The sequence below is a fragment of the Helianthus annuus genome, chromosome 17, assembly GCF_002127325.2.
Source record: "Helianthus annuus cultivar XRQ/B chromosome 17, HanXRQr2.0-SUNRISE, whole genome shotgun sequence".
Taxonomy (NCBI): Eukaryota; Viridiplantae; Streptophyta; class Magnoliopsida; order Asterales; family Asteraceae; genus Helianthus; species Helianthus annuus.
Genome location: NC_035449.2, coordinates 30,994,549 through 31,014,931, shown reverse-complemented (window position 1 = coordinate 31,014,931; position 20,383 = coordinate 30,994,549). Strand labels below are relative to the sequence as shown.

Genomic DNA, 20,383 nt, shown 5'->3' with positions numbered 1-20,383 from the left:
CCTCTCTCCTGCCCATAAATTTCTCTCTCTTGCCCTCTCAAAAACAAAATATCCATCAAATATTTATCTTCTCTCTCCTCTCTCCTACATCACACTCACAAACCTTTCTTCCCTACATTTTTTCTCATTTTTTCTCACATACACCACTACATTCTCTCTCCTCCACCTCACACTCACTCTCCTTAAAAACACAAAAAAATACCTCTATTGTGGAGGCTCTCATTTTTTCTCATTATTCACCACATACATATTCACACTCTCTCTCTTCCAACTCATCCCCTCTCTCCTCCACATCATCTTCTCTCTCCTTAAAAACACCAAAAAACAACCTATTGCGGATGCTCTAACATCATACGAATCAACAAATCACAATATACACAATACAAGAGTGAGATAGGTTTACCGAGAGAGAGATGTCGAGTGTGAGAGATCTGAGAGAGAGATGAGAGAGTGAAGGGATATGGGGGCTAGGGTTTGTGTGTAGGGGAAGAATGAGAGTGGGAAGGAGAATAAGATGATTATATACCTAAGGTTTGGTGTGGGTGGGTTAGGTGTGCACCGCGTATACAAACCCGCTAAACGCCTCACGTCTTGTTAAATAAATTATCTGTTAACTCACCAAATATATCAAGCGGTTATGTATATACAAACCCGCTTAAAACGAATATCTAGAATATATATATATTTAAAAACATATATATGTTAAATCAATACCGCTAAACCAAAGTTGTCGGTTAAACGACACGTTGCACGTGTCGTAAGTTGTTATATTTTAAAACCATAAAAAAATACTTAAAGTAAGAAACGTGTATCCACATAGATTTATTTGCATCGAATTCACTAACACGTTATGTGTAATTATTCGCGGTTTCATGAAAGTTCACAAAATAAACACATAGTTCACATAACATATACATTCACATGATTTATATATAGTCAATAGTCCGAGAATATTATTATGACTGTTCACCACAGTTCGGGAACAGACTCGTGTGTGATTCAGTAATCCTTCGATTACATGAGTGTTTTTGTTATATCCAATAAACTTAATTAGCCTAATCAAGTGAAATGCATGAGTGAATGTTTGAGATAACGGTGTTAACCTAAAAATGTCGGGTGTCACAAAACGTGATCGGAACCCACTTTCCCGAGTTCTCTGCTGGTATGAACTTGCTGCCACCACACAAATTAACCCATTGCAAAAACCGCTTTCCAATTTCGGGTCAGATCGTCGCAACACAATATAAATCTGACCAGCTTTGTGATCGTCTTCTTGATTGCGGTGGTATTTGAAACTCCACAGGAATCAACGCTTGATCGCGGTTGTAATTGAAACTCCATAGTAATCAGCAACTTCTGATTACACCTTGAATTTCGGTCCTAAACTCGTTTGGTCTTCTGTTTTGTCCTTGATCGAGTTCTTTGGATCAATTCTTCTTCGATTCCGGCTTGAAATCGGGTTTCTACATTCGTTGAACACCTCTTGACAACTGCCTTCTGCTCGTGGGTCTTTTGCGCCACGAAGAATATCACAACTTGCATATTAGCAACTTCTAATCTTGTTGTTCTACTTGGCTAACTGCATGTGTATTTCTCTGTCGAGTTCAGGTTGCTTGAAACAGGCTCTGATACCAATTCAAGTCCCAATCGATAATCAAACGAATAAATAAGTTGAAGAATAAGAATTTAAATTGAATAACTCTTAGTTAGAAAATAAATCAAAGCTGATTACTCTTAAGCTTAATCAAAACTTTGACCAGGTTATATAGGACAAGATTTTGGGTATAGAGTAATAAACCCCCATGTTTATCTGTCTTATCTATTATAAATTAAATATAACTCATTTAATATATCATTAATTAACTTAACCAAATAATTGTACTAATCCATAAATCGAATTAGTCGACCCAACCTAAATTGCCGAGATCGGCCCAACCCGGCTCATACGCTTAAGTAGAGAATTATGTCCAACAATTTTTCAACTTGATCAACTCAACAAATGTAATTTTATGTTTTGTATCTATAAAATAGTGACTTGGTTGAAAACCTGAAATGCTTTCCATTTACTACATGTTAAATATATGAAATGCATTAGAAATCCAGTGGCGGATGTTGGTTCAGGTCCCTAAACACTCACACAAGACACACAATTATATGAATGTAACAGTTGCAGAAGGTAAAACTGAAGAAGGTTTCTTTGTATTCTATTACGAAAGAAAATGATGGGGTGTACATTACTAAATAAACTATCACTATTTATAATAAAACAATAACATCACATGCAAATAACTTAGTCCACGTCTCAACAAAATCTCCATAAAATCAGCAACAAAATAGAAACATTCACATCCATGATCTCCAACGTAAACATGCAAGTCAAACTCTTGACCAACTCATTTCACATGCAAATTATTGATGAAACGTGACCCATTAAACTTCGACCCGTAATCCGTTAAACCGCGACCCGATAACGCACCGACCCGTGACCCGTAAACAAACCCGAATAATCCAACAATCACCCCCTTAATCGGTGTTTGTTTACGCCTTCACCGCAGCACCGAATTACCTCGGTTTCGAACTACTATGACATCTAACGGACACCCGATCTTCACCATGATCACGTCCAATGTCTCGGTGCAACCCGTATAAAACTCTCTACACTTGCAACATCTCACATGGCATCCCGCTGGAAAAGTTCACTAACATCTTGACTCATCACGGATCAACGACCTCTACCCGGTCACATCCGAGTCACCCGATTTGAACTCCAACGCTAATATCTTGACACCCATACATTTTCACGATCAAACTTGTTCCAAGAGGCCTCTCCACCAACCAAGAAAACAAAGCCACCCACTTATAACGTTTTCTTTCAACTGCCAAACGAACCGAATCCAAAGCCACCTGCTTTGACGAATCCCTTACGCCCGTTTTTCACGCAACACGTCGGTCTCCTCTTATCACGAAACAACACGATCAAGGCACCATCATAACACTTCCGCTGTTGTCACTGGTTGTACTCCCACTGTGCAAACCCGCAACCATCAACCAAAACAGCCACGTTCTTCCTCCTTTCATCACAACTAACAGCCACTGGACACAAGTGTTTATCACCGGTCACCACCGTCGTCTTAACCGGTACGTCTACCTCAACAACGGCCTACCGAAAACACCATAACGCCTCGGTCTTCTGCTGTTAATCGATCCGAAAACAGCCACCTGCCGTCTCGAACCTTCGTCACCTTTTTTCGCTCCTGCCCTCCACCAACCGACACACCCGCCGACGGCGGAGGCTTGTCACACCCCTATTTTCCACGTGTCACCGGTGGGCCCGGTGGGGGTTCTGTGACGTAGTTGATATCGTCATAGTCAAACAACACAAAATATAAATGCACAGCGGAAGCAAAAAAGATAGATTTATTTCAATCAAACAAATTGTAATATTCAAGTATCACAATATAGCTTAAATAGATCCACAGGCGGATCAAGGAAAAGGAAAAGTGTTCAACAGATTTATTGCATCCAAGCTTGCGAGATTCTAAACGATGCTAAGGAGAGGCCATCCTATTACGTGTAGAACCTGCACTTAATCTTTTTGGGGAAAATACATCAGTTTACACTGGTAAATACAATTTAACTGACTCATTTTGAAAACGTTTTAAAAATTGATTTGAATGCACATGGCACAAAACTTTTTATAACTTGGGATAATTAATCAAATTTAAACTTTTAAAAGAATTACATGTTTGTTATGCGTTTAGTCGCCTGGTTCGTGCCGGGTTTAAGATTAATAGACACACCACATAGTATAAACTCGCGGTGGGAAACCAACGGTTATACCTTAATAAATATGGACACATTGTCGGGTGTACGCCTACACCCGCATGTCAAGGTCGTGGCCATTTCATGAATGATGCCAAGGATATCCGGGACATGGTCATTAAACTCCCAAAGGCGTAAAACAAACTAAACAAATTTTCAAACGGGTCATCTTGATAATACTTAACCACTAATCGATTAAGGTCAAATGCCCGGCCAAGCGGTATTTTATATGCCGTACCCCAAGCCCGTATAAGGGAAAATAAGTTAAAAGTATTTACCTGAGCAAGTACAAACCACAACAAGCAAGTGCAAGTATCTTTTACTGGATCTCCTATTATGGAACGAAGGTTTATAATAACCTATTAGAATCCTAACGGGTCTTTAATTTAGCCTAAGCTTAGACCGGTTAGTTTTCAAGGATGAATACGGTTTAATCGCATGAAAGGCGAAGACCGGTTTAGAATGTGGTTTTGACCCGACAAGCTTGCATGCTTGTTTAATATGGGTAACTCAAACGCATTCTGGATTTTGAGACAAAAATGATATGGTTTGACCCGTTTTGGCTAATATGTGTAAACTAGTTACATAAGCCGATCCGAACGCGAAAGTGCGTAACGAGTAACCATAATAATCATATACAAGTTTCCTGGGATTATATGCAATAAATATGTTGTGATATCAGTAAGGTATCTCCTATTATGCCCAAAGTGGTTTTTAACTCAAACTATGCCCCGAAAGGGTATTTTAGTCATCTTAAAGGGTATAATAGAGTTAAACTAGTAACCTGAGTTACATATCTGAATAAATCAGTAAATAAACTTAATCTATTATGTTATAACAGTAGGGTAGCATATATATGTGAATTTTTATTAATTATAACCATCCTATGCACCGAAAGGGCATTTTTGGTAATTTCACATAAGCCTAAAATGTCAAAACTGGAAACCTGAGTTTAAAACTTTAGTCTACTGTTATAATATAAAAATTTACTGAATATATCAGTAGGTATCAACCCTTATACATATAAACTAGTTTTGATACATACTATGTCGTAAAAATGCCTAAAAAGGCGATTTGGAGCCATTTCCGGGTTTTGTATAAAAAGCTGATATTTTTAATATTCCAGAAGGCTCAAAATAATTATTTTAACATAATAAATCAGTATAAAAAGGTTTGAGGTCAAAAGGATTTATAAAACTCATTTTATAGCCAAAAAGGGTAAAACCGGCAATAACCGAAATAAGCTTAAAACTCTAAGTTATGCTCCGCCTAAAAATAAATAAAAATCTCCAAAAATCCAAAAATATTATTATATATCAGTGGGTATAAAGTTTGATATTAAAATTTGGGTTTAGATAGGCTATATGCTAATTACGCCAATTAATTACTAAGAATGTTTCTAATTACGCTAAGGAGCATAACTCTTAATCTAGACCTCAAACTGATGTCAAAGTTTGGGTACAAGTTCATAATTCAGTAACTAAGATGTCTACTCTTTTATATTTTCAAAAATCATATTTTAAGGTCATTTGGGCATAATGGTCAACATATGAGCATTTAACGGAAACTTGCATAATAATTAGACAACTAGTGAACCAAGTCGTATAAACACAGAGGGTTATACTAACATGTAACTAGGTCCAAAAGAAGCTCTAAGGCAATCCTAAGCTTGGCTTAAACGGGTCAGAACTGAAAGTCAAAGCGAAAGTCAAACTATGCGACTTTCGGTTCCAAACCGGGTCTAAACTGAAAATTGTCGAGTTTGAACATGTTTAGACATGTTCTTACATTAATTACCAAGTTATATTAATGATCAAACAGGTTGCATATATCCTACATTGCTAATTATGTACTAATTTGGAATTAAGCATTCTGTTGACTTTTTAAAGTAAGCTTTGACTCGACAATTTGCATAGTTAGAGTGGGAATCTGGAAATACCCTTTTAAGGGTTTGTTAGCCACATAATTACCTACTAATAGGTATTTTTAATTCGAGATTTGACTCAGTAATTATTGTTTAATCTCGAAGTCAAACCTTAATTACGATGGTTTGACTTTTAGCTAATTAACTAAGTTAAACCGGATTAAGGGAGGTTAAGGACACTTACAAGAGTCCTAAGTATGCTTATGGAGCCTAAGAAGAGTTGGTTGCTGTCCAGGAGCTCCAGAGAAGTCTTGAACAAAATTTCCAAGTGAGCAAGTAAAGATATCACAACTTCAACTCCTTATATAGTGAACCCCATTGCTCAAGATTATGCCAAAGTAGTCTATGATGGTTACAAGATCATCCCAGGTGTCCCTAAGATGCTATATACTGTCTATCATGCCCCTGATTTCGAAAACCATATTACTAAGGCGGTGTAACAGGCTGAACAGGCAGCTGTCCATTTTCTGCTGCCATCGACAGGCTTACGGACCGTAAGCCAAAACCCTTGCGGTTCGTATGCCTCTCTTGCGGACCGTATGCTTATACGGTTACGGTCCGTAACCGACCCTGGTCTGATACGCCCAGATATGCTCCTTGCGGGCCGTATGCTTAATCTGGTTGCGGTCCGTAACCGATCCTTGCGGACCGTAAGCCTTATTCCATGCGGTCCGTAACCGATGGACTGAGGACAAAACTTTGTAAACTTTAAGCTTTGACCATGCACTTCTATCCAATCCGAATCTTATGCAATGCTTTTCAGTTGTGGGACCAGATACTCAGACCTTGCATGCTTTGCATGCACTTACACCCTTTTGGCACCTTATGGCAAGTCTTGTAGTGACGGAAATTTCAAGAGGATTTGTTTGGACATGCATCAATTTAAATTCAATTCTCTTAATCAAGAGCCTAATTTCCTAATTGTAGTAGAGATATTTTAAGGATCCAATTTCCATAAGAATGGAATTTTAATTTATTTAGAAACAACCGGCTAAATATATATATTCGATGTTTATCATAATGATTTAAGGATCTTGGGATTTATAATTTGGGTCGCTCAGAGGTGTTTTAATAACATGTCGCCCTTGGGTCGTTCAGAGGTATTTTAATAACATGACGCCCCTTTTTAAATCCTACCATACATCTTTATTTGATCCGGGTTCCTGACACGTTTGTCTCACATGACACGTGTCTTTATTTTATTGGGCATGAATTTTCGAGGTGTTACATCCTCACCCCCTTAAAAGAAATCTCGACCTCGAGATTTACTGAAACAATTGAGGGTATTTTTCTTTCATCGTGGATTCTAACTCCCACGTATATTCGGGACCTCTATGGGCATCCCATTTGACCTTGACAATAGGCACATGCTTCCTTTGAAGCTTCTTTACCTGTCGATCCTCAATCGACACAGGTTTTTCCACAAATTTCAAGCTCTCATCTATGTGCACATCTGTGTCTGGTATGACTAGTGATTCATCAGTTAGACATTTCTTCAGATTCCAGATGTGGAACACATTGTGAATACCACTGAGCTCTTCAGGTAAGTTTAACTTATAAGCCACTGATCCTACACATTCGATAATTTCAAATGGTCCTATATACCTTGGGCTTAACTTACCTTCCTTACCAAATCGCATCACCCCTTTCCAAGGTGATACCTTAAGCAGAACTTTATCACCAACCTCAAACTTGAGAGGTTTTCGCCTTTTATCGGCATAACTTTTCTACCTATCCCGGGCAGCTTTCAGGCAGTCACGAATCTGGACAATCTTGTCCGTCGTCTCAAAGACTATTTCAGGACCTGATAATTGAGTGTCTCCTACTTTTGCGCAACAGATGGGCGTTCTGCACTTCCTACCATATAGTGCCTCAAAAGGTGCAGCCTGAATGCTGGTATGATAGCTGTTATTGTAGGAGAACTCGACCAATGGCAAATGCTTATCCCAACTACCACCTAAATCAATTACACATGCATGAAGCATGTCTTCCAAAGTCTGAATAGTACGCTCACTCTGCCCATCCGTCTGAGGATGGTAAGCCGTACTAAAATTCAACTGCGTGCCCAGAGACTGTTGGAAACTTTTCCAAAAATGAGATGTGTATCTAGTATCCCTATCAGAGATAATAGATACTGGTACGCCATGCAACGATACAATCTTATCCACGTACAGTTGGGCTAACATGTCGGAGCTATAAGTCTCCTTAATGGGTAGGAAATGTGCTGACTTAGTCAGTCTGTCAACTATGACCCATATAGTATCATTTCCCTTCTGCATCTTTGGCAACTTGGTGATGAAATCCATCATCACCATTTCCCATTTCCAAGTGGGAATTTCTGGCTGTTGTAGCAAACCTGACGGCTTTTGATGCTCAGCCTTGACTTGAGCACACGTCAGACATTTAGCTACATAGGCAGCTATAGACTTCTTCAAGCCTATCCATCAATAATTTGCCTTTAAATCCTGGTACATCTTGTCAGCTCCAGGATGAACGGAATATTTGGAACTGTGGGCTTCCTGAAGGATGACGTCTCGAAATCCTCCATAAACAGGAACCCATATTCTTCCATTTAATCTCAGGATTCCGTCCTTGCCATATGATAACTGCTCTTCAGTCACCCCTAGCTTTTCATCAGGGTAGTTAGCTTCCAACACAGCCTCCTTCTGTGCAGCTAACAACCTTTCATTTAAACTGTGCTTGATCTCAATGCTCTTGGCATTAATTCTTATCGGCTTCACTCTTTCTTTTCTGCTCAAGGCATTTGCGACTACATTGGCCTTGCGTGGATGGTATCTTATTTCACAATCATAATTATTTAAAGTTTCCATCCAACGTCGCTGCCTCATATTTAAATCTTTCTGATTGAACAGATGCTGAAGGCTTTTGTGATCAGGATAGATCACACACTTGGTTCCATACAAGTAGTGCCTCCAAAGTTTTAGTGCAAATACAACGGCACCCAACTCCAAATCATGGGTGGTGTAATTCTTTTCATGCACTTTTAACTGTCGTGAAGCGTAGGCAATGACTTTGCCTTTCTGCATAAGCACACATCCCATACCGGTGTGTGATGCATCACAATAAACCACAAACTCATCAATTACTTCAGGTAACGTCAACACTAGAGCGTTACTCAGCTTTTGCTTCAAAATATCGAATGACTCTTGCTGCTTAGGCCCCCATTCGAACTTGCTATTCTTGCGAGTCAGCAAAGTCAGGGGTGTTGCAATTCTTGAGAAGTTTTCAATAAAGCGTACGTAGTATCCTGCCAATCCTAAGAAACTGCGAATCTCCGTAGGCGTCTTCGGCTCCTGCCAATTCATGACAGCTTCCACCTTAGCGGGATCTACTTGGATACCATGCTTGCTTACAACATGTCCAAGAAATTGGACTTCTCGAAGCCAAAATTCACACTTGGAAAATTTGGCATAGAGCTTTTCCTGATGAAGCAGCTTAAGAATACATCGAAGATGCTTTTCGTGATCAGCTTGGTTCTTTGAGTAGATGAGAATGTCATCGATGAAGACAATGACAAATTTATCCAAATAGGGCTTGTAGACACGATTCATGAGATCCATGAATGCGGCAGGTGCATTAGTGAGCCCAAAAGGCATCACTAGGAACTCGTAATGACCATAACGAGTCCTAAATGCAGTTTTGTGTACATCTTCATCTTTAACTTTCAACTGATGGTAGCCTGACCTCAGATCAATCTTGGAAAAGTAGCTTGCTCCTTGTAGCTGATCGAACAGATCGTCGATCCTAGGCAAAAGATACCTATTCTTGATAGTGACCTTATTAAGCTCACGGTAATCAATGCACAAACGCATCGACCCATCTTTCTTCTTGACAAACAAGATTGGTGCTCCCCATGGAGACGAGCTAGGTCTAATAAAACCTTTGGCTAGCAAGTCATCTAACTGTGTCCTTAATTCCTTCATTTCTGTTGGTGCTAACCTATATGGTGCTCTTACAATAGGCGCTGCTCCTGGAATGATGTCGATTCTAAACCCTACTTGTCTATCCGGTGGCAAACCAGGTAGTTCTTCCGGGATAACTTCGGGGTATTCAGAAATAACGGGGATATCTTCAATCTTGGGCTTCTGCTCATCAATGGTCACCTGTGCCATATAAATGACACAACCCTTCTTCAAACATCTGGATGCCTTTAGCATAGCCACTTGCTCAGGCAATCCATGCGGAGTATCTCCTTGAATGGTAAGTGGTTCACCAGATGGAGTCTTGATCACCACTTGCCTCTTGTTGTGTAACACCCTAACACGCTTTAACTGAAAAGACGCAGCGGAAATTCGTACTATAAAATTTCTTTCAATATAAAATACCTTCTTACAACAAAACTATCTTTCGTACATATTGCAACATAAAAGAATAACTTAAAACTATCATTTTACATAATCAAGTATTCCCGTACAATCCGACTTGTGACTCGGTCTTTGATCGTTACTCCTTGGAATGAAAATCTGTGACTCGTACCACCTGCACCCATCACATACAATCAAAACATTAGCATATATTATTTACAAACAAGATTCTTAATTGTGTGGTCTTGATTTGTTCTATCCACATATACTCTCCATCCGTTAACTTTCTAGATGTAGTCATTCCCTCCGGGTGCCTAATCCTTAGCGAACCTCGATGGAGAACCTGCACCACATTTCATTCTCGAGGCACACTGTTAATATCGTCAATACTTAAGGGTATTGAAGCTACGTATGCATTACATACATATAAACTTACCTACTCGCATACTTACATACATGCATACGATACGGCATACGACTTGCCTACTTAGGTGATTACATACCTACATACATACATACATACATACATACATACATACATACATACATACATACATACATACATACATACATACATACATACATACATACATACATACATACATACATACATACATACATACATACACTAATCCCTACAAGCATACCTACTCACATACTTAATTCATTACCCTGCGTACATGCTCACACATTCCGAACTGAATCACATGTCACAACGCATTTTAATATATCTTTCAGATATGTCTCGGATCTTAAAGATGAGTTTCATACTCATCCGTAACTAACCAAGCCATTTGGTAGGGTTAAGGAACATTATAAAGACTTAACAAGGCTTGGAATGGGTTCATGGGGTCCGCGTTCGAAGCAAAACGAAGAAACTACACAAACAAAACAATTACATCAGACCTCCACCGTAAGCTACGGTGGCTACCGTAGCTTACGGTGGCCTCCAATTCCTTACGGCGGCCCTAACCTGTCTTACGGCAGAACAACATTCCCAGCTCCCACCGTAAGCTACGGTGGCTACCGTAGCTTACGGTGGCCCCTGAATCAGCCTTCCTTTTTAAAATACTAAAACTCGCGTAACTCATTCGTTTTGCGTCCGAATCACTTGGAACTTGTTTCTAATTGTCCGTAAAACATTTCCCTACATCTTATACTAAGAATCCTTACCCCGGGTCCTTAATCTTTACGAACTTCATCATTGCTACTATACGTATACATGATTATTCGACCCGTTTAGTACCATCAAATCTCCTTTGTTATAACAATTCCTTCGTTATAAATAACACTTAACTTAAAACTCACAATCATTACATATCCCTTGCACCATTCTTATCCACACATAAAAATATTAGGATTCTACATTTACACTAAGAAGTGAGTCGGAATCACTTACCTTTTTGCGTCCGCATTCGCGATCGCTTCCTTGTGTCCTTTTTAACCCTTGTGCCTTCCGAGCTTACGTCTCCTTGACTAAATGCTTATCCATACATGTCACCACATTTACATTCTTGTTAGCATACGAGATATTACATATCAATGATCATAACAAATGCATATCTCACATTTGACCTTCATTAGTCAATTCTAACAAACATATGCATATATTCAAAATCACATCCTTTTTAAGCTCATATAATTCATCATGTCATTCTATATAGCAAGTATTGATATAACATAGACCATATGACTTCCTAAAAGCTTACAATTATGGCAACATGTCTAGTTACGCTTCTTATGCTTAGTTGACTTTCAGAAGTCAATGGTTTATATATGATCTTTCGACTTGACCTCCTATATTTGTGTCAAATACTTTATCATGTTATAAATCATCGGTTGACTTTCAGAAAGTCAACCTTCTAGCATATAACCTCCAACTTATATGATGTTATATGACACATCAAACACACAATCACCTAGTTACACAAAAATCAAGTTACACATACTTACATTTCCATAATCCTACATTTGACAACTACATACCAAGTTAACCATTTTAATGAAACGTAACATCATACTTAACTAGTAGCTCACAACTTCTTCGCTTAGTACATGCTCATCCTAAATTACCATTAAGCTACTAGTCCGTCTCATGGTGTGTACCACTTTTCAAGCATCGGATACTTGTTCCTAATGCATACTTTCACGGAACCATCTCATCAACTAACTACTCACATGTATGCCATCCAAAACACGTATCTCATGCTAACTTAACTATCTAACATAACATTATCACATTCTACACCAAATTACCAAATTCTTGCAATAATTTTACTTTCTAGCTGCGCCTAGACATTTCGTCAAACACTTGGTGTGCGTACACCCTTTAATGCACAATGTACAACTAATTTATACATATTCTTCTAATCTCATACATAATCCATTAAAAACAACTACTAATCATCATGTATCATTCCAAATGAACATTAACATAACATCATCATATTCCTATACTTTCTTCTAACAATAGTTCATCATACCCACATAATACATCAATCATTCAACAAAACTTGAACATAGGAGGTGATTTTAGTCATCATCTTCACCCTAACTAATGGGTGTCACCTCTAAACATCAAATTAACGCAAACCATTCATAACCCATGTTCTACACAAGGATTCTAACCCTTGTACATGATCAATTTCATAATAACTCACGGATTAGGACATAACCCACTTCACCCATGATCACCAAACTTAGATTTAAGACATACCTTATGATCCCCTCGTGTTGGTGATCATTAATTCATGCTCGGTTATGGATTTCAGCCTCATCTTTCCTTCCAATTTGAGCTTAAAGTCGATCTAGGGTTTGAGGCTCCATGGAGTCTCCTGAACCTTCTTGAACACGCACGTATGTGTGTGTTTGTGTATTATTAAGTTATTTTATAACTTAATCTTTCATTTGTTCCATTTTAGCCCCTCGGGTTTACTTTTAAAACATAACTGACACTACTAAAATCATTTAATACTTTCAACCATACTCTTAACTAGGTTAAATAGCCTAGTTATTTATTTCCTGACGTGTCATGTAATAACATACAACAATTATTAACATTCAGATTTTTGGGGCGTTACAAGTCTACCCCCCTTAAACAAGGTTTCGTCCCCGAAACCTTTTTCTCATTTCTATTAAACACTAACAGTGCTAGCTTCCAACCCATTTCTTAGCTATTGGTTCGTTCATCATTCTAATACCCATATTTCATGTGCACTATATATCTCCTTGTTTACTACAACATTCTTATTACTTTCGTCAACTATACAACCTTATTTCGCAATTTATACACACACATATATGTCTAACTTTGACTGGTACCTCATTATGATAGGTAACTACCCGTCCTTGTTTCATAAATCATTCATATAACTGACTTATTCCTAATAAGCTCTTACTATCCATACAATACTTTCACATAACATTCTCATTTCCTTGGCCGTTTGTAACAGGCCAATATTCATATTTGCTTGACTTATACTAACACTTTCATTCATATGATCCGTTCATGACGGGTCTAATACCTTCATTTCATTTCTTAAAATTACATTCTATACGTATATCCTATAACGTTTAGTTCTTGTTTTGTTATCGCAACAAAACTATTATGTCATAGTCACCTATACATATTTTAGCTACCAGCTTGGCATCATTTTTATCTTTCTGTAGTTATTTGTATCATACGTACCTTTATGTTACCTTCAGATTATCCCATTCATCTGACATTACAACTATCCTTAATTCCTGCATTACTTAATCTACTTAAGTAAACATGTCGTATAATTTCATACATTGTTGACTTTTCAGAAAGTCAATCATCTTGCCTACATACTTTCATCATATGATCATGTACTCATCTAACCTAGTCGGCCACACCAATGATATTATTTACATTTCATAATCATGGTGAAAGACACACATGTACATAAGTACATGATCAACTAATTACATAGATGCACATGTATCACCATTTCAACTCACACTAACATATTCGAAATACTATAGTTGACAATCATATTCAAAAACTAAAAATTTGACATAACCTCATTACCATTCCTTACTAGTAAGTTCATATTTCTCATACTTTATCTTCCACTTACCTCATTTGTCCTACATTCTATTCTTCTCAATTCACGCATCACTAAAGTTGCCTACACAAGCGCATCATATAGGTTCTTTATACGAGAGTCTACCCCATACCCGAGGGTTTCGCTCATAACTTATAGAACCTAATTCTCAATGACATGATTCTCTCCTTATATTAATTATAAGGAATTAACTATTCCATACTACCCCATACTCCTTTCACCACTAAATTTGCAGGACGATTTCGATTTGCTAATTCATACTTATCCGTCATAAATTAAAACACTTTACTTACCTCGATTTCGTTCCATACTACAACGATCTATAAATCAGATCTGTCCGCCTTCTTCGCGAGTACTAGCCAAACCAGGCTAGATTCCATTCATCCATGTAGCGTGCCTTCATTCGAACACATCCCTTCATCAATTTTGTTGGTTTCTTCACACCAAAGATTCTAACATTACCATCAAGAAATTTATCAGTTAGTACTTTTCATTTCTTACACGAAACTTTTCATTCTAGTTACTTAGTTCGCCACCCTTCATAATTTAATCTTTCAAGGCCAACTAACATTTCTTATTTATTGTATATGTATTGAGGTATACGTTCATACTTCTTTCCATTCATGCTTACTTACAAAATCAGTCATTACGTTGTTTCGGTACTCATGACCAAGCTTACCCTTTTCATTCATACTTAAATTATTGTCTGGGTCATAGCCCGCTTTACATTATGACTCCTACAGGTCGATCACTAACACATTTAACACATAACGGGTTTTAAAACTTCTTTCTTTCATTTTAAAACTTAGCCTTTACTACTTGTATATTTTGAATTCGTCTAGCGGTTTCTAACCTACCATTCATACTTTTTCTTTCTTCTTTTTTTTTTTTACGATTTGAATCCGTCTCGCAGATTCAAGCATATCATTCCTGCATTTCATTCCTTGAATCCGTCTTGCGGATTCAAACATTCTATTCGAGCCTTTTATTTCTTGAATCCGTCTCACGGATTCAAACATTCTATTCATATCTTTCATTCCTACACGCGTTGAATCCGTCTCGCGGATTCAACAGATCATTCATACTTCATTCCTTTCATGCCTCAAATCCGTCTCGCGGATCCCATCATATCATTCATTCCTTCATTCCTGAAAGTCTTACATTTCCTTTCATCTCCCCACCCACGTCCACCTAATACCTAATTCTAACGGACATACCTGTACAATTATCACGGTCTCACGAACGTCATATGTTTCTTGTGTACTGGCCAGGTACACAATCCACATACTAGTTTCGTGCCTTCGCGTAATCGCCACCTTACGTCCGCAGAATTAAGTTTCGGCACGTGTAACATTTTCAAAATTTCCTTACTCTGTCATTATTATATTTTATTTGAAATTTTCTTTTACTTGCTTAAACATACCATTTCATGCACCAATAAGTTAAATCCACGTACCTCGGTCAATATGTCATATTATATATACCTTGGTGCTATCGTTAGACCGCATTTACAACCCATCCTTTCCAAGCAATCATGCTGACCTTACACATAGCATACTGTTAGTTATCTTCAAACACATACTTAAGCACATACTTACCTTGGTTCTTGCCCTTAGATCTTGATCGAGTCTTAGATTGTACGGGTCCTTAGTCACGAGAGCACACCGGTTTGAGTTCAAGCATTTACCTCCTTCTACTTGATTCTCTCAAACCAGGGCTCTGATACCAACTTGTAACACCCTAACACGCTTTAACTGAAAAGACGCAGCGGAAATTCGTACTATAAAATTTCTTTCAATATAAAATACCTTCTTACAACAAAACTATCTTTCGTACATATTGCAACATAAAAGAATAACTTAAAACTATCATTTTACATAATCAAGTATTCCCGTACAATCCGACTTGTGACTCGGTCTTTGATCGTTACTCCTTGGAATGAAAATCTGTGACTCGTACCACCTGCACCCATCACATACAATCAAAACATTAGCATATATTATTTACAAACAAGATTCTTAATTGTGTGGTCTTGATTTGTTCTATCCACATATACTCTCCATCCGTTAACTTTCTAGATGTAGTCATTCCCTCCGGGTGCCTAATCCTTAGCGAACCTCGATGGAGAACCTGCACCACATTTCATTCTCGAGGCACACTGTTAATATCGTCAATACTTAAGGGTATTGAAGCTACGTATGCATTACATACATATAAACTTACCTACTCGCATACTTACATACATGCATACGATACGGCATACGACTTGCCTACTTAGGTGATTACATACCTACATACATACATACATACATACATACATACATACATACATACATACATACATACATACATACATACATACATACATACATACATACATACATACATACATACATACATACATACATACATACATACATACACTAATCCCTACAAGCATACCTACTCACATACTTAATTCATTACCCTGCGTACATGCTCACACATTCCGAACTGAATCACATGTCACAACGCATTTTAATATATCTTTCAGATATGTCTCGGATCTTAAAGATGAGTTTCATACTCATCCGTAACTAACCAAGCCATTTGGTAGGGTTAAGGAACATTATAAAGACTTAACAAGGCTTGGAATGGGTTCATGGGGTCCGCGTTCGAAGCAAAACGAAGAAACTACACAAACAAAACAATTACATCAGACCTCCACCGTAAGCTACGGTGGCTACCGTAGCTTACGGTGGCCTCCAATTCCTTACGGCGGCCCTAACCTGTCTTACGGCAGAACAACATTCCCAGCTCCCACCGTAAGCTACGGTGGCTACCGTAGCTTACGGTGGCCCCTGAATCAGCCTTCCTTTTTAAAATACTAAAACTCGCGTAACTCATTCGTTTTGCGTCCGAATCACTTGGAACTTGTTTCTAATTGTCCGTAAAACATTTCCCTACATCTTATACTAAGAATCCTTACCCCGGGTCCTTAATCTTTACGAACTTCATCATTGCTACTATACGTATACATGATTATTCGACCCGTTTAGTACCATCAAATCTCCTTTGTTATAACAATTCCTTCGTTATAAATAACACTTAACTTAAAACTCACAATCATTACATATCCCTTGCACCATTCTTATCCACACATAAAAATATTAGGATTCTACATTTACACTAAGAAGTGAGTCGGAATCACTTACCTTTTTGCGTCCGCATTCGCGATCGCTTCCTTGTGTCCTTTTTAACCCTTGTGCCTTCCGAGCTTACGTCTCCTTGACTAAATGCTTATCCATACATGTCACCACATTTACATTCTTGTTAGCATACGAGATATTACATATCAATGATCATAACAAATGCATATCTCACATTTGACCTTCATTAGTCAATTCTAACAAACATATGCATATATTCAAAATCACATCCTTTTTAAGCTCATATAATTCATCATGTCATTCTATATAGCAAGTATTGATATAACATAGACCATATGACTTCCTAAAAGCTTACAATTATGGCAACATGTCTAGTTACGCTTCTTATGCTTAGTTGACTTTCAGAAGTCAATGGTTTATATATGATCTTTCGACTTGACCTCCTATATTTGTGTCAAATACTTTATCATGTTATAAATCATCGGTTGACTTTCAGAAAGTCAACCTTCTAGCATATAACCTCCAACTTATATGATGTTATATGACACATCAAACACACAATCACCTAGTTACACAAAAATCAAGTTACACATACTTACATTTCCATAATCCTACATTTGACAACTACATACCAAGTTAACCATTTTAATGAAACGTAACATCATACTTAACTAGTAGCTCACAACTTCTTCGCTTAGTACATGCTCATCCTAAATTACCATTAAGCTACTAGTCCGTCTCATGGTGTGTACCACTTTTCAAGCATCGGATACTTGTTCCTAATGCATACTTTCACGGAACCATCTCATCAACTAACTACTCACATGTATGCCATCCAAAACACGTATCTCATGCTAACTTAACTATCTAACATAACATTATCACATTCTACACCAAATTACCAAATTCTTGCAATAATTTTACTTTCTAGCTTCGCCTAGACATTTCGTCAAACACTTGGTGTGCGTACACCCTTTAATGCACAATGTACAACTAATTTATACATATTCTTCTAATCTCATACATAATCCATTAAAAACAACTACTAATCATCATGTATCATTCCAAATGAACATTAACATAACATCATCATATTCCTATACTTTCTTCTAACAATAGTTCATCATACCCACATAATACATCAATCATTCAACAAAACTTGAACATAGGAGGTGATTTTAGTCATCATCTTCACCCTAACTAATGGGTGTCACCTCTAAACATCAAATTAACGCAAACCATTCATAACCCATGTTCTACACAAGGATTCTAACCCTTGTACATGATCAATTTCATAATAACTCACGGATTAGGACATAACCCACTTCACCCATGATCACCAAACTTAGATTTAAGACATACCTTATGATCCCCTCGTGTTGGTGATCATTAATTCATGCTCGGTTATGGATTTCAGCCTCATCTTTCCTTCCAATTTGAGCTTAAAGTCGATCTAGGGTTTGAGGCTCCATGGAGTCTCCTGAACCTTCTTGAACACGCACGTATGTGTGTGTTTGTGTATTATTAAGTTATTTTATAACTTAATCTTTCATTTGTTCCATTTTAGCCCCTCGGGTTTACTTTTAAAACATAACTGACACTACTAAAATCATTTAATACTTTCAACCATACTCTTAACTAGGTTAAATAGCCTAGTTATTTATTTCCTGACGTGTCATGTAATAACATACAACAATTATTAACATTCAGATTTTTGGGGCGTTACATGTTGCACACAATCTGAGCTTGGTTATGCGATAACCAATCCATACCTATCACTACATCGAAACCGGCTAACTTAAATGGAAGGAGGGACAAGGGAAAAGAGTGGTTCCTAATGGATATGACACATCCATCCAACATAGTCGAAACTGTTTCCATGGACCCATCAGCTAATTCCACCTGATAATTCACACTTAAGGTTTTAACAGGCAATCTTAGCAACTCACAAAACTTATTATCTACAAAAGATTTATCTGCTCCAGAATCAAACAATACTCTTGCGTAAACATCATTAATGAGAAACGTATCGGTTATGACATTGTCGTTCTGGATAGCCTTCTGTGCATTCATTTGAAAGACCCTGGCGTTGGTCTTTTTCCCTTCCTCAGCTTTCTTTGCCAGTTTTGGGCAGTTGGTCTTGATATGCCCTTTTTCATTGCAACTATAGCAAGTTGCATCCTTCAACTTTTTGCAATCAAGGGTCCTGTGCTCAGAGGATTTGCAAATTCCACATGCCTTCGGCTGGGATTGGGATTTCTGCTCATACCTGCACCTCCCAAAATGGTGCTTCTTGCAAATCTTGCACTTGGGTCTATCACCCGATTGTTGATCACCTTTCTTAGATCCCGACCCCTTTTTGTGATCCTGATTTCCTTTATGCTTCTTGTTTGATCGGCGTGAATTGTCATCATTTTGCTTTCTCTTCTCAGCGTCCGAGTTCCTTAGTGATCTTTGCCTGACCGCGTCCAACGTAAGGGACAGGGAAATATCAGCTGCGGACCTGAACATAGCGGGCCGAGAGGCCTTCACGCTTGCTTTTATTTCTGGGGCCAAACCCCCAATGAAACGTGCGATTCTTTTGGGTTCCGGGGTCACAAGGTAAGGAACCAACCTTGACATAGTGTTGAAGCTCGTGAGATAAGCCTGACAATCCAGGTTCTTCATGACTAGAGATAGAAAATCAGATTCTATCTTTTCAACCTCATGCTGAGGGCAGTAATTTTCTTTGATAAGAGCAACAAATTGCTCCCAAGACATGTTGTACAATGGAACTTTTCCAGAAGCTTGAATCAATGATCTCCACCATGCTAGGGCTTCACCCTTAAATGACTGGGATACAAACTTTACAATGTCCCTTTCAGCACAACCACTAATGTCCACAACAGTGTCCATTTCATCCAACCAAGTCATGCAATCCACCGCACCCTTCTCCCCAGTAAAATCTCGGGGCTTGCATGAAACAAAGTACTTGTACGTGCATCCCTTAGCGCGAGGTACATTATCGAACACTATCTTCTTGGGGTGAACACTGTTCTCATTTGAAGAATGTCGATCATCATCTTTCTTAGGTTT

The 20,383-nt window shown here is 38.0% G+C and overlaps 2 long non-coding RNA genes across 2 annotated transcripts; both read right to left on the bottom strand.

Annotated features, from left to right (window-relative positions):
* Positions 1-10,140: 10,140 nt before the first annotated feature.
* On the bottom strand, positions 10,141-12,916 carry LOC110889096. Its single transcript, XR_002563395.2, has 3 exons — positions 12,788-12,916; positions 11,471-11,554; positions 10,141-10,246 (listed from the first exon to the last, which is right to left on the bottom strand). It is a non-coding gene; the product is annotated as an uncharacterized LOC110889096 (long non-coding RNA).
* A 3,099-nt stretch (positions 12,917-16,015) lies between these two features.
* On the bottom strand, positions 16,016-18,799 carry LOC110889095. The gene is made up of 3 exons (XR_002563394.2): positions 18,671-18,799; positions 17,354-17,437; positions 16,016-16,121 (listed from the first exon to the last, which is right to left on the bottom strand). It is a non-coding gene; the product is annotated as an uncharacterized LOC110889095 (long non-coding RNA).
* Positions 18,800-20,383: the final 1,584 nt, after the last annotated feature.